The 19322-nt window shown below is 43.9% G+C and overlaps 1 protein-coding gene across 2 annotated transcripts in view; it reads right to left on the bottom strand.

The window, feature by feature from the left end:
* LOC138245867 (actin-related protein 2/3 complex subunit 1A-B-like) overlaps positions 1 to 19322 on the bottom strand; it is a 151451-nt gene that overhangs the window by 7219 nt on the left and 124910 nt on the right. The window lies entirely within an intron of this gene.

Here is a 19322-nt window from a genome sequence, read left to right as displayed (position 1 = left end):
GTAGTGGGTACCTAAGCTACTTACACCTTATACCAGGTCCAGTTATCCCTTATTAGTGAAATGTAGACAGCGTATAGAAGGCACAGGCTCTCTAGGGCTAGTGTGGGTGAGCAGTCAAGGCCTACCTAGGAGACATGTAAAGCCCATGCAATACCACTGTAGTCACACAGTTCTCACACATATGAAAGAAAACACTGTTACAAAAATACAGGTACTTTATTTTGGTGACACAAATGCAAAAAATACCATAGAGACTATATTCCCTTAGGAGGTAAGTAATACACAAATTTTATACACTAGTATGCAGAAATAGCTGTAAAAAAAGTTAGAAAACAGAGCAAACAGTGAAAATGACAATAGTTAGAAATGGGCCTAAGGGGAACACAAACCATATACTAAGAAAGTGGAATGCGAAAGTCGGTTTCCCACCTAGGCAAGTGAAGTGTCTAGAGGGGCGCTGGGTGTATTAGAAAATGCCAAAGGTAAGTAATAGTACCCAAACCAGAGGCCAGGAAAGCAGGTGTAAATCACAGTAAGTTTCCTAGAACACACAAGACCACAAGAAAGAAGGTTATGCAAGAACCAGAGAGACTGCAAGACACCAACAATGGATTCCTAGACCCGAAGGCCTGTGGAAGAAGGTGACCAAGTCCAAGAAGCACTGAAGAGTCCAGGGAGAAAAGGAGCCCCTGCTAATCCGGATGAAGGTGCAAAAGAAGAACCACCTGTGAAGAACAACAGTCAGTACTGCACCCAAGAAGACAGATGCAGGTTCCTGGTTGGTGCAGAAGATGTCCCTCACCCGATGGATGATTGTGAGTCTGGTTTATGTTGCTGGATTCCATCAACAAGCCTTGGCACATGCAAAGCTTGCAGTTAGCGGAAAATGGCACTGCCTGAGACCAGAAGGGACCTGGTGTCCTCTACCCAGGAGGGGGATGCAGAGGGGGCTCGCAGCAACTCAGAGAGCCCCTACAAGACCAGGCATCGTGCAAAGCAGTCCCACAGCATGGGGACAAAAAAGGTGCAAAAAGTGGCCCCTGCAGCACTACACAAAGGGATCCCACGCCACCGGAGAACCACTCAGGAAGCTGTGCGTCGCAGGATAGAGTGCTGGGGGCAGTAGCTGCACGGTGCATGAAGAACTTCGTGGAGGGATGCCAACAAGCTTGGGCAACTTCAAAACATGCAGTGCATGGGGGTACTGTCTTGCGTGGGGTAGCAAGCTCTTACCTCCACCAAAGTTGGACAGTTGGACGTCTGGACCGCCGGGACCACTTCAGTCCACCACCCATGTTGCTTGATCCACACACTTCTTCTGGAGAAGGGACCCAAGCCACCAGTCGTCGCTGCAGAGGTGTGCCTTCTGAAGCAGGGAAGTGACTCCTTCACTTCAAGGGAGATTCCTTTGTTCTTCTGGTGCAGGCTGAAGACAGGCAGTCCTCAGAGGATGCACGACCTGGAAACAGTTGCAGTTGCTGGCAGGAGCTGACGATACAATGTTGCAGAATCATCTTTGCTTCTTTGTTGCAGTTTGTAAAGATCCTGGAGGGCCCAGATGCAGTTTCTTTGGTAACAAGGTGAAGTAAATGATGCAGAGGATTCCTGTTGGAGTCTTGCAATCCGAATCTGAAGAACCACCCAAGAGAGAGACCCTAAATAGCCCTGAAAGGGGGATTGGTCAGCTACACAGGTAAAGAACCTATCAGGGGAGGGCTCCGATGTCACCTGCTGGCACTGGCCACTCGGATGCTCCCAGAGTGCCCTGCCAACTTGGAATCTAAGATGACAAAACCCAGGTACACGCTAAAGGAGCTCTGAGCACCACCCCTCGGGTGGTGATGGGCAGGGGAGTGGTCACTCCCCTTTCCTTTGTCCAGTTTCATGCCAGAGCAGGGACTGGGGGTCCCTGAACCAGTGTAGACTGGATTACGCAAGGAGGTCACCATCTGTGCCCTTCAAAGCATTTCCAGAGGCTCTGGGAGGCTACTCCTCCCATGCCTGTAACACCTATTTCCAAAGGGAGAGTGTGTAACACCCCTCTCCCAAAGGAGATTCTTTGTTCTGCCTTCCTGGACTCGAGCTGCCTGAGCAACAGGAGGGCAGAAACCTGTCTGTGAGGTAGCAGCAGCTGGAGCTGCCTGGAAAACAGAAGCTGTAATGGAATGACTGGGGGTCCTCTAAGGAGCCCCCAGAGTTCATGGAATCATACAACCAATGCTTGCAAAAACCTTGGGGTATGATTCCAACATGTTTTATACCAAACATGGCAATATTTGGAGTTACCATTGTGAAGCTGTACATAGGTAGTGACCTGTGTCCAGTGCACGCGTAAAATGGCGTCCCCACACTCACGAAGTCTGGGAAAATGATCCTGGATGATGTGGGGCACCTCTGCAAGTGCAGGGGTGCCCTCACACACAGGTGCTCTGCACCTAGCCTTCAGGGTTGGAAGGCCTGACATATAGGTGACTTATAAGTGACCTGGTGCAGTGTAAATGGCAGTGAAACAGTGCATGCACCGTTTCACACAGGCTGCAATGGCACTTCTGTAGAAGCCTTTGCAAAAGAAATACTGCAGCCCATAAGGATCCCCTGGAACCCCAATGCGCTGGGTACCTAAGTACCATATACTAGGGACTTATAAGGGGTGACCAGTATGCCAATTTTGGGTGAAAAACTGGGTTACCAGTATGCAGTGACAAAATGTAGAGGATAGAGCCTAAGCACTGGGGTCCTAGTTAGCAGGATCCCAGTGACTTAGTCAAACACACTGACATCAGGCAGAAATTGGGGGTAACATGCCAAAAAGAGGGTACTTTCCTACAAGCTCTAACAACTAGAGACTCACCTCATAATAAAGATTTCAGACTCCACTAACTGGGGGTTCTGATTAATTTTAATCTTCCAAATGTTGAAATTAGTCAATAAATCCCCTCGAAAGAATCTACACTTCCAAAAGAGATACTGAATCTGTTCATTAGCAGGCAAAGTAGTAAACTTAATCATAAATCAATTGCATCTGCTTCCCCAAAACTGCATTTAGGCAGCTCCTTTAACCTCCCTTGTGACTATGTCCAACTTTGAGACTTTTCTAGCTCTAAATAGAGCATTGAGGTATATTATTTCCTTGTTAGAATAATGTTATTCCACCTCTGATCGCATGCTGAAAACTCTGTCTAATCTTTTATTGTCCTAATCCGGTGGCAGACAGAGTTAAACATTACAATAAAAATAAAAAATTAATAAGCTAGTTCTGCTTCTGGCATGCCTAGGCCAGTTCATAGTGAACTTATAGAACAGAAGTTCAAATAAGTCAATTATTAGATAAAGGGAAAACATTTGTGCCATTAAAAAAATTATTGTCTACTGATACATTTTATTAGTAAAAAAAATGTTTCAGGGAGATTCAGTAACTACGCCACTGGTAGAAAATTTAAGTAAACTGGCACATTATTCTATTTTTACAAAATAATCAAAAGTGATTTGATCTGACTTTAATGGATTTAGCAACAGGATCAATACCAAAACACATTAAAATAGAGGCCAAGGTATTTCAGTGTACATCTTCTGACCCAGTGGATATTCACTCAAATATGCTAAGAAAAAAATGGAAAAAAACTTAGGCACCCTAAAAAAAATCACAATTGCTGCTTTTTCAGGACCTGACTGAATCTGAAGATGATAATATGGAGATGTCCCCTCTTATTTATCCCCACGACGATTCACTAGCCAACATCTTCTTTGGGATCCAATTTAAACTCTAAGTCAACACAATTCTTTGGACTACTATAATTACAACTCAATCTCCTGATGAGTCCTCTATACACACTTTACAATCAAATAAGGTTTCACAAGCACCTCACATGTCTACTACCAGATACATTTTGGGGTTCATTATGACCCCAGCGGACGGCGTTAATATGGAGGAAAACAGGCTGGTGGTACTTTTCTCCATATTAAGAAGACATTGACCGCCACGGAGATAATGACCACCGGGTTTTAGACTGCAGGCTCCAGCCCGGCGGTAGACACTTGCCAGCCTGCGTGATTATTTCCCCGCCTACCGCCATGGTTTTGGAGGTTTCCTTACTGCCACAAAAACCATGCTGGGACGCACTCTTAGTGACAGGGAATCCCCCTCCCCACATTCCCCCCACCCTCCCTTCCTCTCCAGACCCCCCCACTACATACACACACCATCATGCACACATGAACACATGCATACACACACTCATACCCACATTCATCCACGCATGCATACATCCATTCACACACACTGACACACATACAGGCACACACGCATTCACACAACACAACATACACGCACTCACACATCCATCCATGCACACATACAACACAATTCACACACCCGCATACACGCACGCACAGACATACACACACCCTCACAAACACACACACACAACACCCCCCACCCCTGTCGGAGCACCCGACTTACCTGATGTCAGTCCTCTGGCAGGAGACGGGACGGGGCGCTGCTGCCAGCAGCAGCGTCTGCCAGCAGAACACCACTGGCAACAGTGTCACCTTACCACCGTCCACCGGCATGGCCACAGCCGGATTTCTGCCATCCTTCTGGTGGAAATCCGGCTGTGTTCATAATCCGGCTGACGGGTGGTAGCCACGGCAACGGTTTTTTGGTAGCCGTCACCACGGCAGTAGGCGGTTTTTACCGCCAATATCATAATGAGGGCCTTTGTCTCTTATAATTATATTTGTTGACAGTTTTTGATTTGTGGGCACACTTCTGAATAGATCTTGAATTATATCTCTTCTACACATGCATCCACAGATATAATTGATTCAACCTGCAGATTTAAAGAGGTTAATATCCAGAATAATTTGTATCACCTGTACTCTTTGTTTGAATTTAATTCAACTTTAATTCCCTCTATTTGTTTAGATTCTAGTAAGTTTTTTTCATAGTAGAGATATATATGAATGCTGTTACATATTTCCAGAATACAGTAAGCACAGTCAGCAGTGGTCAGCCTGCACTGGCTACCAGTAAAAAAAGGATTAATTTTCAAACTCTACGTATTGTTCATAAAATAAAATATGGTCAGAGACCACACATCCTTAGGCACCTCATCACCCCTTATCGTACACCAGGAGAATTGAGGTCTAATAATCTGTTTCCTCTGGCCACTCCGAAGATCCATAGAAATAGGAGTGGTGGTAGATCATTTGCCTTCTTGGCAGCCAAGCTCTGGAAATCCATTCCCATCCAATTAAGAGCCAATCATAATGTGCTCAGTATTAGAAGACAACTAAAGACCTATCTTTTTATATAAGCAGCGTGTCGATTTTTTATTTTCCTTGTGGTTCTTGTTAGCACTGGGAAGCCCTTATCGGTAGTTTATATTGACTTATGTGTACCCCATACAACATTCATCATCTAACAAATTCCAAACCACCAATGGGGGTCAAGCAAGTAATAATTTAATGAAAAGTGTATTGCCTCCTTCAGACTATGAATTCTCTTTTCTGTCATCAGCGTTCTCTTGTTCAATGAATTTCTCACTATCGCTTGTGGTCCCACTGGGCATTCAGTAAGCATTCCAAATTCAAACCCTCAAAAAAACACAGAAGTAGTAAAAGAGTGGACATGGCTCCCTGGAGCAGTTAACTCCAAAAACCAGTCAGTCCTTATGTACCTTCAATGTAAGATCTAGTTTATTAATCTGAAACCTGAATCTGGCCGAAGTACACACATATCTGGAAAAAGGCTACTGTTACTTGGATCTCAAGCATACATTATTTGTTTGCAAAAAAGTTGGATGGTCTCAGATTTTGTGTTATGTTATTAGTAATTCAGCCATATCTAATGTAAAGGGACAAGCAAGTGGGAATCTATCAATTCGCCTTTTAGTTGACTGGATTTGGATTTATGTATCGGTTTTATTACTAAATATCATTGCTCAGGGTCTAACACTTAGGGTCTCATTATGAGTGTGGCAGTCTTCAGACTGACACACTCGAGGTGGCAGTCAGGACCGCCGCTGTTGTGGCAGTCCGACCACCACATTAAAACCCTGGTGGTCAGACTGCTAGGAAATCGCCAGCACCGCCAGGTTCCTGGCGGTGGCAGAGATCGTAATCCACCAGGGAAGCGCTGCATGCAGCACTGTCCTGTGGATTACGACCTTGTTCTTTGCCAGCCTTTTCATGGCAGAAAACAGGTGCAGGATGCCACAGGGGGGCCCCTGCACTAGCATGGACATGGGCACTGCAAGCCTCCCCCGCCCAGCACTGTCGCAATATTCACTGTCTTTCTTGCAAGCAGTGAACATTGCAAGGGTGCTGGTGCACCCTGCGGGCTACAGCATTGCTGTTGGCTCGATTACGAGCCAGAGACAATGCTGTAGCCTGTTTCCCACTAGGCTGGCAGGAGGAAACTGAGGTTTCTGGCCGCTGACCTAGTGGGAAACTCTTAATAACTCCTGCGGGGTGGTTGCCATGAAGGTGGCCGCCGCCCTGTCGGGAGTTTGGCAGATGGGTTTTCCCGTTTGACGGACTCAAGATTTTTAATACTGCAGTGTCAAACAAGAAATCCGCTTGTCTATTTCTAAACATTTACTTTCCACAGATAATAAGAATTATGAAAGTCTCTGAAACTTCTTCATTGAAGCTCCTTTTTAGTGCAGGGACAATATGGGCTGGATATAATCTTTTTCTCTCTTCCATAAATTTCCTAACTAAAGGTATAGAACACATCTCTTTTTGGTTTTTCCTCTTAGTGTGAGCTGGATAAGCTGAAAAATGCACTTTTAAATTAGTATAGGTTAAAACAGCATCTAGTACAGTGCTTCCCAAACTTTTTAGAACCACAAGCCAATTTTTTGAACAAGAAACTTTCACACCTCACCTGCCTCTAATGAACATGAGGTGGGGAGGTTTTTGAAAGTCACTAACACATTGTGTGGTAGCACATTGTAATTTACAGATGGCACATTTTCCATTCAAATGGACACTAAGGGCCTCATTTCAACCTCAGTGGTCTTTTACCAAGACCGCAGAGGTACTGCCGTGCTGAAGACCGCCAGTGCAGGCAGTTTTCCGCACAGCGTATCATGACTGCTGGCAGCCCTCTGCCCTTTTTCGGACGGAGAGCCCCCAGCAGCCATACAGGCGGTCGGCGGTGAAGTGGAGGCTGCTCCACCTCCATTGCCACGTCATCAGAACACCGCCCACCGAATCACAACCCATGATTCGGTGTGGCGGTGTTCTGGTGATGGGGAGCTGGCGGCGGAGCAGCCCCTTTGGATCCTGTTCCCCCCGGAGGATCACCGGACCAGGTAAGGTGATCGTCCGTTAGGGGGGGTGGTCTGTTGTGTGGGTGCATGGGGGTGTGCGTGTGAGTGTGTAGAGGGGGTCTGTGAGTGCGCGTATGCATGCGGGTGTGTGTTGTGTGTATGGGAAATGTCTGTGTATGTCTGTGTGTATGTATGCGTGTATGTCAGCGTGTATGTGTGCGAGTATGTGTGCGTGTATGTGTAGTTGTTATGTGAGTGTGCGTGTAGGGGGGTGTGTGTCAATGTTGGGGGGTGTGGGGAGGGGGTCCTACCACCTTTGGGGGCTGGTAGGGGGGTTGTGGGTTTGGGGGGAGGACTCTGGGGAGGGGGATGGGGGAGACCCCTATCAGTGCCAGGGAAATGGATTCCCTGGCACTGATAGTGCCTACCGCCATGGATTGCGTGGCGGTACAGAACCCCACAAAGTCCATGGCGGTATGCAGGGTCGTGATACCGCCGGCGGTGTAGTGACGGCCGCCGGGCTGGAGACCGAAGTCTCCAGCCCACCGATCCTTACCACCCTGGCGGTCAGAGTGGAGAAGTGGCGGTTTTGCATGGCAGTCACCGCCATGCTTGTAATTCCAATTTTTTTACCGCCGCCCTGTTTGCGGTATTACCGCCATTTCTCCACCGACCGCCAGGGTTGTAATGAGGTCCTAAGGGCCTCATTACGACTTTGGCGGTTGGAATTATTTGACCGCCAAAGCCGTGGGGAGTAGGCTGCCGTCATACTGGCTGTCTCCCCCCAGTTGTATTACAATGTTTTCACCAGACTGACTGGCAGAAACATCGTATTATGACATTTCTGCCTCTCAGAACAGTTGAAACAGTGCCACAGCATTGGCCTCGGCTCCTTTAAGGGCAGACAGTGCGCATTCCGAGGGTGCTGGCAGGGCCCTCAGCACTGGGTGGTGGAGAACAAGGTTGTAATCCGCAGAACAGCACTGCATGCAGCGCTGCCCTGGTGGATTATGATCTCTGCCACTGCCATTGCAGGGACCATGGTTTTAATGTGGCAGAGGACCGCCAGCACGAGTGTGGCAGTCTGAAAACCGCCACACTCATAATGATGCCCAGTGTGAGGAAATAGTGTTTCTGTGAATATTTATCATTTGTGCATCACCAAGTAAAGTTTCTTGCTTTGTTTCGATCTCATTAAAATCTCTGTTTACAGCAGACTGTCGATTACAAAAAAATATGTGCTTCATTTTTGCCCTCCTAACTGCTGGAAGCATACAGTTCTTTTACAGGTATTTGCATTTTGTTTTGTTTCACAAAATAAATATCCTACAGCCTTTCCTTTCACACTTCCTGTACTTCAGCAAGACTATCATATATTTCACTTTAAAAACTCCTTCGATTTTGCAGTCAGAGAAAGGAGAGTAAACACCAATCCCCAGGTTAAAAGATTAAGCAACAATCTGTCAGAAGGCGTTTGACGTCAGTCTTTAAAGCATCGGCAAAGGTTACAAGATAAAAACAGAATTTAAAGACTTCTAGTAAAACATTCGATTTTGGATTATACCCACGTCATCCATAAGGGATGCCTGCAAAGTGTTCTCTGAAAACCAATTAATATTTCTTGTCCATTTTGCATTATAGTGCCTTCTTGTAGAGGTCCTCTTGCTTCCTTACTACCATCATATGGCAATGATTAATAAAAGGTGTTACATTTCTGGTTGTCCAGGAGCTATGTAGCTGACTAAAAATGTCCCCTTGCTCCGTTGTCGACATACCCTTCAGCATGAGTATTGAGGACTATTGCTCCTATCCTTGTGTTTGACAAATGTACCAGATGAGAAAAACATGGTTGTCTCGCCTATCCTGTTGTTATTAGTATCATCATCATTCTGGATCTCTTCAATCTTTCTAGTACCGAAGAAGTAGTAGATGTGGGAGAAAAGCATAAGCCAATATCCCCGACCAATTGATGGACAGTGCAATGTGCAGTGATATTGGATGGTAACGCATGGATGCAAAGACTTGTCATTCTTTATTTTCTTCGGTGGTAAATAAATCTATTTTTGGAGTGCCCTATAAGCTGAAAATAATTTTGAACAAATCTGGTCTTAACACTCTTTTGAGAGACAGATCATTCTGTTTGTTTAACATATTGGAAGGAATGGCCTGTTCTCCTGGTAGATGATTTGCAGTAATTACTATGTTCCTTGCAGTTGACCACTTCCTCATCTCGTGAGAGTGTGTATGACATCGTTCTCCCTGGTTCTTTATGTAAAACAAAGCAGTCATGTTACCCATTGTGATCTCTACTAACATGTTTTCAATGTGCTTCTGGAATGCTTCCAAAGCTAGAAACACCGACTTCAGTTATGGATAAGAGATGTGTTACATCATCTCTATTGAGGGCCACTGACCCCTTATCTTGAATATGTTTTGATGTACAACTCACCTGCATGTGATGCATATGTGATACTTATGGCTGTTGGTACTGGATGTTAGAAGGTTCTCAACTTGTCATATTCTCATGAGTCCACCATTTTAACTCCTTCTGTAATGAGTTAACAATAACCAGCAGGTCCTCTCCGTTTTCCTTGACATTAATTGTGGCATAATCTCCTGAACCGGTCTCTTGTGAAGTTAAGAATTTGTTATAAGCCAGGTGCATGATGTGATCATTCTTTGCAATCTCATCACAGTCCTCACTGTCAGAGAGAGTAGAGTGACATCTGGTGAAGGGAAATCTGTTGCTAGAGCGCCATTACTTTCTTCAATTTAGGTATACTGTCGAAGCTGTCTATGTATTTAGGTTTACCCTAGACTAACTGTTGTTGTGCTGGAAGAAGGTGTTATGCTTTTTACAAGCATTATGTATACATAACCCAGTATATCTATTGTGGCTCCTTGGTGAGTGCATATATGGACCAGTTTACCAATTCTGAGCTGAAAGAACAGGCAAGTTATGATCCACGCATCTTCCTCAGCCTGCCTGAAGATAATATGTACCAGATACATAACAATGCCAGGGAGTTACAGATGGGTTTATTTATTGCTGGTCATCTGGCAACCTTTCCAAAAACTGTGGACAGCTAACCCCCACTTGTGCCCCTGAGCCGAATGGCTCAACGTTTTTCTAAATTTCTTTCAGATTTGTTCAAAATATTTCAAATGCACTTTTAAACTAAGTTTCACCACTTTATGAATAATGGGCCGAACCTAATCACAGGATACTCAGTGTACACATATTACAAAGCTCCCTGTCCACCAAATGCCTCATTCTCAAGGCAGACCGTTAGTTTTCTGACTGTGGTGCCCCCGCTTGCTACGCCAATGGAGAACTACTTTGTGTCCGTCACTGCCAGGAAAAAAAGCAAACTCCTGCATTTTGGAGCTTGTTTCCTACAGCTGTACACAAAACTTATAGTGCCCCCAGAGGAACTTCAGTGATTTCTTAACCTACTGACCATTTGTCTGCTGAATCTAATTCAGATTCTAAGCAAGTATTGGATATTATTTTACATTCCACAACCAAAGCTTTAGCTCTCTTCTGATATTCTTCTGGTAAATGCTAAATTACATCTTCTATTCTGTCCCATTGTCAATGCCATAACGATTCAATAAGGCATTATAATTAGACCCCACTGCATATTTTTTTTCTTCTGTAATACTTTATGCAATACTACAGGACACGCCCCGTGTGGCTCCTTGACTCCATGGTGAATTCCTCCACTGTGGTGCTCTATGTATATATACATTACCAGAATGCCGCGTCGGGTTGCTAGCAATCCTAAATTGGATTCTGTATCCCGTTCGATAGTCCCGCATAGGCCGCATGCCATGTACCCCAAGGGCAATTGCACAAGATGTTTTGTTGCTTATTGGGTTCTTTTACAGTTCTGGCCAAACAAGTTTCTATCGCTGGACCTTGCATTGGGGTTTATTATTGTTTATGTTCCTATTTATAGCTTTCGTCACACTTACTGGCTATTTGCTTGTCAATGGCTGGACAGTCTCTGACAGACATTACTTGTTATTGCTATTTAAAAATGTCTGTTCCCCACATATATAATTTGATTACCTGTAATGTCAGAGGTATGGGGTCAGTACAAAAACGTTTTAGGATACTGGCCCAAATACATCATTGCCAAGCACATTTGGCAAGAGACCCTTCTGACCGCTAACGAGGCCCTTAAGTTACGCAAAAAATGGAGGGACCAGTTTTTCCGTACTTCCTACTCCACCTATGCCCAAGGTGCAGTTATAAGGATCCGCATCTGGATCCCCTTCCCGGCTTTGGAAACAAGGATAGATGTGCATGGACGATATGTCCTGGTGTGAAGTACGCTGGATGGCACAATTGTGTTACTGGGAAGCATATACAAATTCAGAACAAGATATCTTTCTCACACATTTGTCCACTGTCCTGCGAGAATGGGTAGAATATCCCTGGCTAGCTGGGGGAGACATTAACTTGGTCCTTGATGTTGAGTTGGACAGATCACACCCCCCTTTGCCAAATGCTAGCTCGGTATTGCAAGCTAAAGCCCTTCAAAAGTTAGTATCAGGATGTTCCGTCTTAGATGACTGGCGCAAACGTAATGCAGTAATGCGCAAATACTCTTTCTATTTGCCACCTCACATGCTACACACACACATAGATAGGATCCTGACCACCTTCACTCACTTAACCTACCTAGGAAAAACCTTAACAAATCATAATCCATTGGAAATTACATTTCCATGGGGTATAATCCTGTCTCTCATTCCAACATGGCAGCTGCAGCCGCATTTACTAGAAGACCGGGTATTCAGGGATGTATTAGCTACCACAATAGACAACTACTTTGCAGAGAATACAGTTACCACATCATCGCCACACATTGAATAGGAGGCGTTCAAGTGATAATAAGGGGAACGTCAATTGGCACGGTAGTGGGGGCCTATAAAAAAGTCCTCTGAGAGCTTTTCCGAGTAGAAGATAGGCTAGGACCCCTGGAGGCAGCAGCAGCCGGTTACGATAGTCAATCCCTAAGTTACAAGAGGCCTGGGCCCAACATGCTGAACTGCTGGAATGCCTATGTATAATTGACCTTAGAGCTTACAGGCAAAAAACGTATACTGAGGCTGATAAATCAGGCACATTACTGGCTCGACTGATTTATCTGACTCCTCCGTCTACTCCCATCCTTATGATCACTACACCACAGAACACTCAAGCCACTACCAAATTGGAAATTAACATGGCCTTCCACAATTTTTTACACTAATCTATACGTGAGAGCTCACCCCACGTACCCCAAGAATATCCAGGCTTTCCTGGACAGATTAACACTACCCAAGGTGACAACCACAGAGTGGGACACTTTGGGTACCCCTATAACCTCTTGTGAGATTAAAGAAGCTATTAACAAAATGGCCCTGAACAAAATTGCAGTACTGACGGTTTACCAATAGATTTCTATACTGCATTTGCCACACGCTTAGTCCCACAGCTAGAACGCCTTTCCAAATACTCTCTAGATGTGGGTAGACTTCCTCCCACGACAACACAAGCCTTGGTCACCTCCCTATTGAAGCCTAATAAGCCCCGCTACAAACATGACCTCGTATAGGCCTCTATCATTACTCAACACTGAATATAAAGTACTCAGTGAAGTATTGGCCTGAAGACTACTTTCCATGATCCCGAAACTCCTTCACATAGATCAGTGCGGTTTTGTTCCCAACGGTAATACCTCACTTAACATACTCCGATTATACCATATCATGAATGCCGTTAAGGGGCTCCTTCCATAAGTGGGATGCCTTTCCTTGGATCTAAAACAGGCTTTTGTCACTCTTAGCTGGAATTTTATGGTTGCGGCACTCCAGCACTTATTTCCGCTGGGTGTGACTACTCTATGCAGATTCCACTGCGAGGGCGCGAACAGACGAACATATTCCTGTCGCTTATTCAGTGCACCGTGGCACCAGGCAAGGCTGTCCACTATCACTACTCCTTTTTGTGCTGGCCTTAGAACCATTAGCCCAATGCCTAAGGCAGGACGCTTGTGACTGGGGAATCCCGATAGGGCCTACCACTCACATAATATCATTATATCCAGATGATATGGTTCTTTACATAAAAGATCTCCGTGTGGGTATGTCCACTACAGACAGTCTATTTAACACATTTGCAACACTCTCTGGATTACATATCAAATTCCCCAAAACCTACGCCTTCTCATTTAATAATGTTTATGCCAGTCCATCTTTCCAATTCAGAGATGTGGATATCCAAATGACACCCCACTCCATTCGCTACTTGGGTACCTAGGTGTATATAAATATAGCAGATGTCCTAGAGGGCAATCTCAAACAAACCATAATGCCCCTTATATCACAGATATGCTTTTGGAGTACTCTGTTATTTTCAGTAGAGGGCCGTCTGCCGTCACCAAAATGGTGGTATTACCATGCTTGCTCCACCATTTTGTTAACATACCGGCTGTAGTCCCTGCTCCAATGTTCAAACTGCTTAATACCCTGTTAATTGATCTGATATAGACTATACTGCCCTGCAGAAACCGTACACTCCAAAAATGCCATTGCTGGACCTTCCCACTGCATCTGGTACCCTAATAGAGTAAGGGTTTTCACTGGTCTCAAGACAGCACTGAGCCTCCCACACAATAGTTAGTTTTGGTCGGGCACACAATGGGACACAGGAGACATCTAGTTTGTTGGATTTTTCGTGACCTTCATACAAACCCACTGGTCTCCTTAGGTCCATTGCGGAATACATGGGAAGAGGACTTAACCCCTGACCTTAGCGATAAGGAATGGGTCTTCCTTTCACAATATTCCTGAAAAAGTTCATGTAATTCCCACATTAAATGTAATCAGTTTTCCATCCTACATCAAGCTTATCTCAAGCCACATAGGCTGCACATCATATTCCCCACGGTTCCGTCTACATGTCAACGATGTCACACTTCAGACGCCAAGCTACTACACATGTTGTGGGACTACCCATTGATATCTTCTTACTGGACACACATTGGGTCGATCCTGGTGTAACTTACTGAGCAGAACCACCGGCACTAGAACACTACATTTTGGGCCTGTTTCCCTGACCCAAGGGCCAAAAAGTGATGACACAATTTGTGGATATGGCACTGTTGATAGCGAAGCTCCTCTTGACGAGGCATTGTAAATCCTAAACAGCAGCTTTGGTTTCCCAGTGACGGGTGATGGTGAAGAAATGGGGACTGGCTGAGGGTGGGGTGCTTTACAGGGAGGAGTACACAGGATTAAGAAAAAAATCCATAGCACTGGAATGGGATGCGATGCTGGAATCCTTTAAAGCTATGGAACCCATAGACAATTAAACTGCACAACACGCACAACAACATACAATGTCTCCATTTGAAGTATACCATCACCAAAACAACTTTAGAGAGCTCACTCAAACATAACCTACTTGAGACCACGTTGGTAAGATGCTTTATATACCAATGGAATCAGCACCAGCATTACTATTTATACCTGCTGGGTAGAGTTTCATAACACAACCCTGGTAAAACTGTCAACATTGACATGACATCTGTTAATAGTGATGATGCATAGTTCGGGGATGGGAGGGTTGGGGGTTTGCTGTGTTAATAGGTATTTAATTGTATTTCTTAAAGATATTTAACAGCTCCACAAAATAGTTTATCAACTACTGTTTTGTAAATGTACTAATGTTCTATGTGCTACTAAATTAGACCACCAATATTGTAACTTAGTACTCTACTATAATTCTTGTGGATTGTCACACCCTGTAAACTGTATCTATTCGAAAATGCAATAAAGTTTGTGTTAAGAACAAAAACATAATTAGCAAACACCCACCGATCTGTGGCTGTTCTCTCCTTATTCCTCACTGTATTTCTCTGGTATGAGCATTAAGAAGAGAGTTTAGGCACTGGAGTCGGGGCTCTCTTTCTGGCAGTAGAAACTGTTAATGATTCTGGCTAAATGCATATCTTTAGAATCCTGTGAAGATGACATACTGTATTCTGTGACTTCTCTATTGGAGACATAAGGGACATACAGACCCTACTCTCCTTAGAAAATGCTGATGACAGCGGACTTACACCCACCTGCAATGACATCGCAAATGACCTGGGTCTTAGTAGCTCCACCACATGTATCAGTGGTCTCAGACCACGATCCAGATTTACACTTGTCTTCTCATCAGATAATGCTATTGATGTGTTTTATAAATTGGTCACTAATGATCTCTATAAATTGGAGAACCAATACACATTGGGTCGCAAATCCTGGTCACATAATTTAAGCCCACAGGAGCTTATAGCTCTGCGTTCTCTGGATGACATCAAAGACATAGTAATTAAGGAGGCAGACAAGGGTGGTAATATTGTCATTATGAACCGCAGTGACTATGTTGGAGAAATAGACAGACAACTCAAAGATCAGAGAGCCTACTGTAAGCTTTCCACCAACCCCATAGATAAAATCACCAAAGACATATAGACCACACTTGGTTTCTGGATGGACAGAGGTCTTCTAACCAATTCTGAATGCAAGTATCTTTTTAATCCAACGCCCATGTCTCCATGCATTTACATTCTTCCCAAAGTTCATAAACCAGCACCCTTTCCTCCTGGCAGACCTATCATATCTGGTATCAACTCACCCACCGAAAAACTGTCTGAGTATATCGATCTCTTTCTACAACCCTTTGTATGCAATCTTCCGTCATTTATTAAAGATACGACACACCTCCTCAGTCTCACTGCAGACTACGATTGGACGGATGGTCATTTTTTGGTCACTCTAGACGTCACTTCTCTTTACACTGGCATACCAAAAAAAGAAGGTTTGGCTGCCATCCGATTTTTTCTCGACAAAAGAGATGCCATGTTTTTGGAACATTCTAACATGTTGATGGATCTTATCAATCTAGTTATGGATAACAACATCTTTTTACATGAGGGGTCCTGGTACAGACAACAACAGGGAGTGGCCATGGTGGCCAAACTTTCGCCCTCATTTGCCAACCTATACATGGGACATTTTGAACATCATCACTTGTGGACCAAGGGTCCACCGGCACTTACACAGCATATCCTTTACTGGGGTCGGTACATTGATGATGTCCTCCTTTTTTGGTCGGGGGACCGCATGTCCTTAGATCGGCTCATCCAGTACCTAAATGTTAATTCATACAACATACATTTCACTAGCAGCATCAGTTCTGTGAGTGTTGATTTTTTGGACGTGACACTATATTCTTATGGGAATCATATTTGTTCCAGGCTGTTCAGAAAGGCCACATCCTCCAACTCCATTCTACACGCTAGCAGTGCTCACCCTCACGCCCAAATTAAAGCTATTCCTTTTGGCGAAGCAATAAGGGTTAGACGCAACTGCCAGGAAGACTGAATTTTCTAGACAACTAGACCTATTAGAGCATCATTTTCTAAATAGAGACTACTCTAGGAAGTTACTAAGTAACACGGGAAAGGATCACAAAGATCGACAGGACATCACTTTTCCGTAAAAAATCACGCAACAGATGCACCGCAAAAAGACACCAGCATTTATAACTACCTACACGTGTGCCAGTTCGGAAATATTTAAGATTCTTAAGAAAAATTGGCACATTCTATTGTCTGATGAAAGTCTCAGGAAAGGTTTAAAAAAACAGACCAGATATGATCCACCGCCGAGGTCGCACTCTGAGGGACAAACTGTGTCCCAGCTACCTACCAATGGTCACCAATACCAGCTGGTTACCTTCATTACCACCTGGGTTTTACAAATGTGGCCATTGTAATGTTTGTGAATATGCCTTGGATAAAACTAAGAATTTCTGCCATAACACAAAAATAACGCATACCATCAAACAGTTCATGAACTGTAATACCAAGTTCATTGTTTATTGCATCATTTGCACATGCAAAAAAATGTATATCGGCAGCACCATAAGACCATTCAAAGAAAGATTGCAAGAGCATATACGGGCAATAAAAAATAGGAACAAGGATTACCCTTTCGCTGTGCACTATAACTCAGCACACCCTTTCCTTGAGAAATTAGACATACACACACATGGCATTGCCACCCTGGGTAAGTGTCCAAGGGGTGGTAATAAGACTCTCTTTTTAAGACAACTGGAGAGCAGATGGATAGTCAAACTGCATTCTGTGGAGGAGGGGCTCAATTCTGATAAAGACCTTCATGTCTTCTTGTAGACCACCTCCTGGCACAATACTCTTACTGCCAAAATGTTACTCTTGTAATCTATCGATCCATCTTTGATTCCTGTGTGAGGGATCCAATTTTCTGATGAAGGTAGTCATGCCGCCTCATTTGTTGCTGTACAATATATGTTTCAATATGACTGACTATTGTATTGTTCAGTGTACAGTAACTGAATATTTTACATATACTAATTGCTCATCGTATGCTAGTCTTCTTATTTTGTCCTTTACCGCCTTGTTCTTGTTTACCGGTACTGTGGTACTGGCTGTAGATTTACCATTGATGGTATTGGTTATAAGATGATGTAATGTAAATTCTGTGTCCTTCGTAACAGTAACAATCTTTGTCATTATTCATACAGTACTATTCCATTTGTATACCAAAAACATTTTTGTTCTGAGTCTCAACATTGCATAATCACACAACGCTCGTTTCTGGATTGTGTCAAAAATGCCCCTGTTTCTAGCAGTTCATATATTATAGTGACAATCTTTCATAAAACATTTTGAATTATATAAACTGCCTTTTGTGCATACCCAATATTTGGTGGTGGGCACGATATATTTTGTTTCACTATGCCATATCTTTCACTGTGTCTTCCGTCTCATCTCTTCCACATGCACCACTATTGGTCTACTTCTCGTACATCTAACTTCAGTTAAATATGGCGGCCCCCTCCCCGTTGCTGGCTCCTCTAGTCCGTTTTTCATTTCTACCATCCATAATAAATGTCCTTGCCAAGGTGGCGAACGTCTCTGGGACGACGCTACTTACACTCGGCTCATAACAGAACGGACGCTCTACAGGTAAGAGCACTCCCATACTCTGTCTCCGTCCAAACCCCGGACGGGGACGAACCCCCCACCACCCCCCCCTTTGTTTTTCCTCTTATTACCGTTCATCTCCCTAGCGCTCGCAGTTTTCGCTTATCTTTTGATCATTGTTTATTTTCAAATACGGCCGGGCGCATGGAGTTTCCACCGCGTGGTCATACTCTTTTTATTTTTATAGAACTCTTTAGAGGTGATCTCCCCTTACGTATTTATATCCCAGTGGGCCGGATAACAGGGGGAGCGATCTCCGTAACCTAGAATTTCCAGCCTTTCTCTTTATCTTACGCGCTGGTTCAGCTTTTAAATAAATAAATGTTTAGACACAATTAATATATATATTAGGTGTCTACATGTCAAGTCCTTGTTTTTTCCCCCACATATTTTTCGTACATTTACAACTGCGGAGCTACATAGCAAGACATATGCTCTTTTTATCGCTTAACACTACTCGTGCTTTGGGTCCAGCTGTCCACATTTTTTTATATTATTTTCCGGTCATTACTCATTGAATTTTTCCCCTATCCCCTATCCCCTTACCCTCTTTCGTTTCTTGCAGACTTACCAGGGTCTATATCATTTGAATGCTTCCATGCTACTATGTGTACACTTTGCTGTACAATTCTTGAAATTTTGGAGTCCTATCAAATTTAATTTCATAGACCATATCTAGTAAGGTACGCCTTTATGTTATTTTATTTCCTCTCTTTTCACACGTTCCATTCTCTGGACGCACCCTTTCCTTCTTTACTCTACTTTTCATTCCTGGTGTTAACTACTAGCTGTAGTACACCATGAATAATATTTTCTCTTTATGCATGGGTTTCTGCAGGGTCTTAGGCATTGATGCTATTTCTTTTATGCACTCAGGTAGTTGCATGTTTCTTCTCGTCCTCTCACCCACTACCATGTTCTTTCTACACAAGGGTAGATGATGGTATCTTTTTCATCTTCATGCCATGTC

Source organism: Pleurodeles waltl, chromosome 7 (genome assembly GCF_031143425.1).
Source record: "Pleurodeles waltl isolate 20211129_DDA chromosome 7, aPleWal1.hap1.20221129, whole genome shotgun sequence".
Classification (NCBI taxonomy): domain Eukaryota; kingdom Metazoa; phylum Chordata; class Amphibia; order Caudata; family Salamandridae; genus Pleurodeles; species Pleurodeles waltl.
The sequence above is the reverse complement of the archived record's forward strand: the minus strand, read 5'-3'. Positions and strand labels throughout refer to the sequence as shown.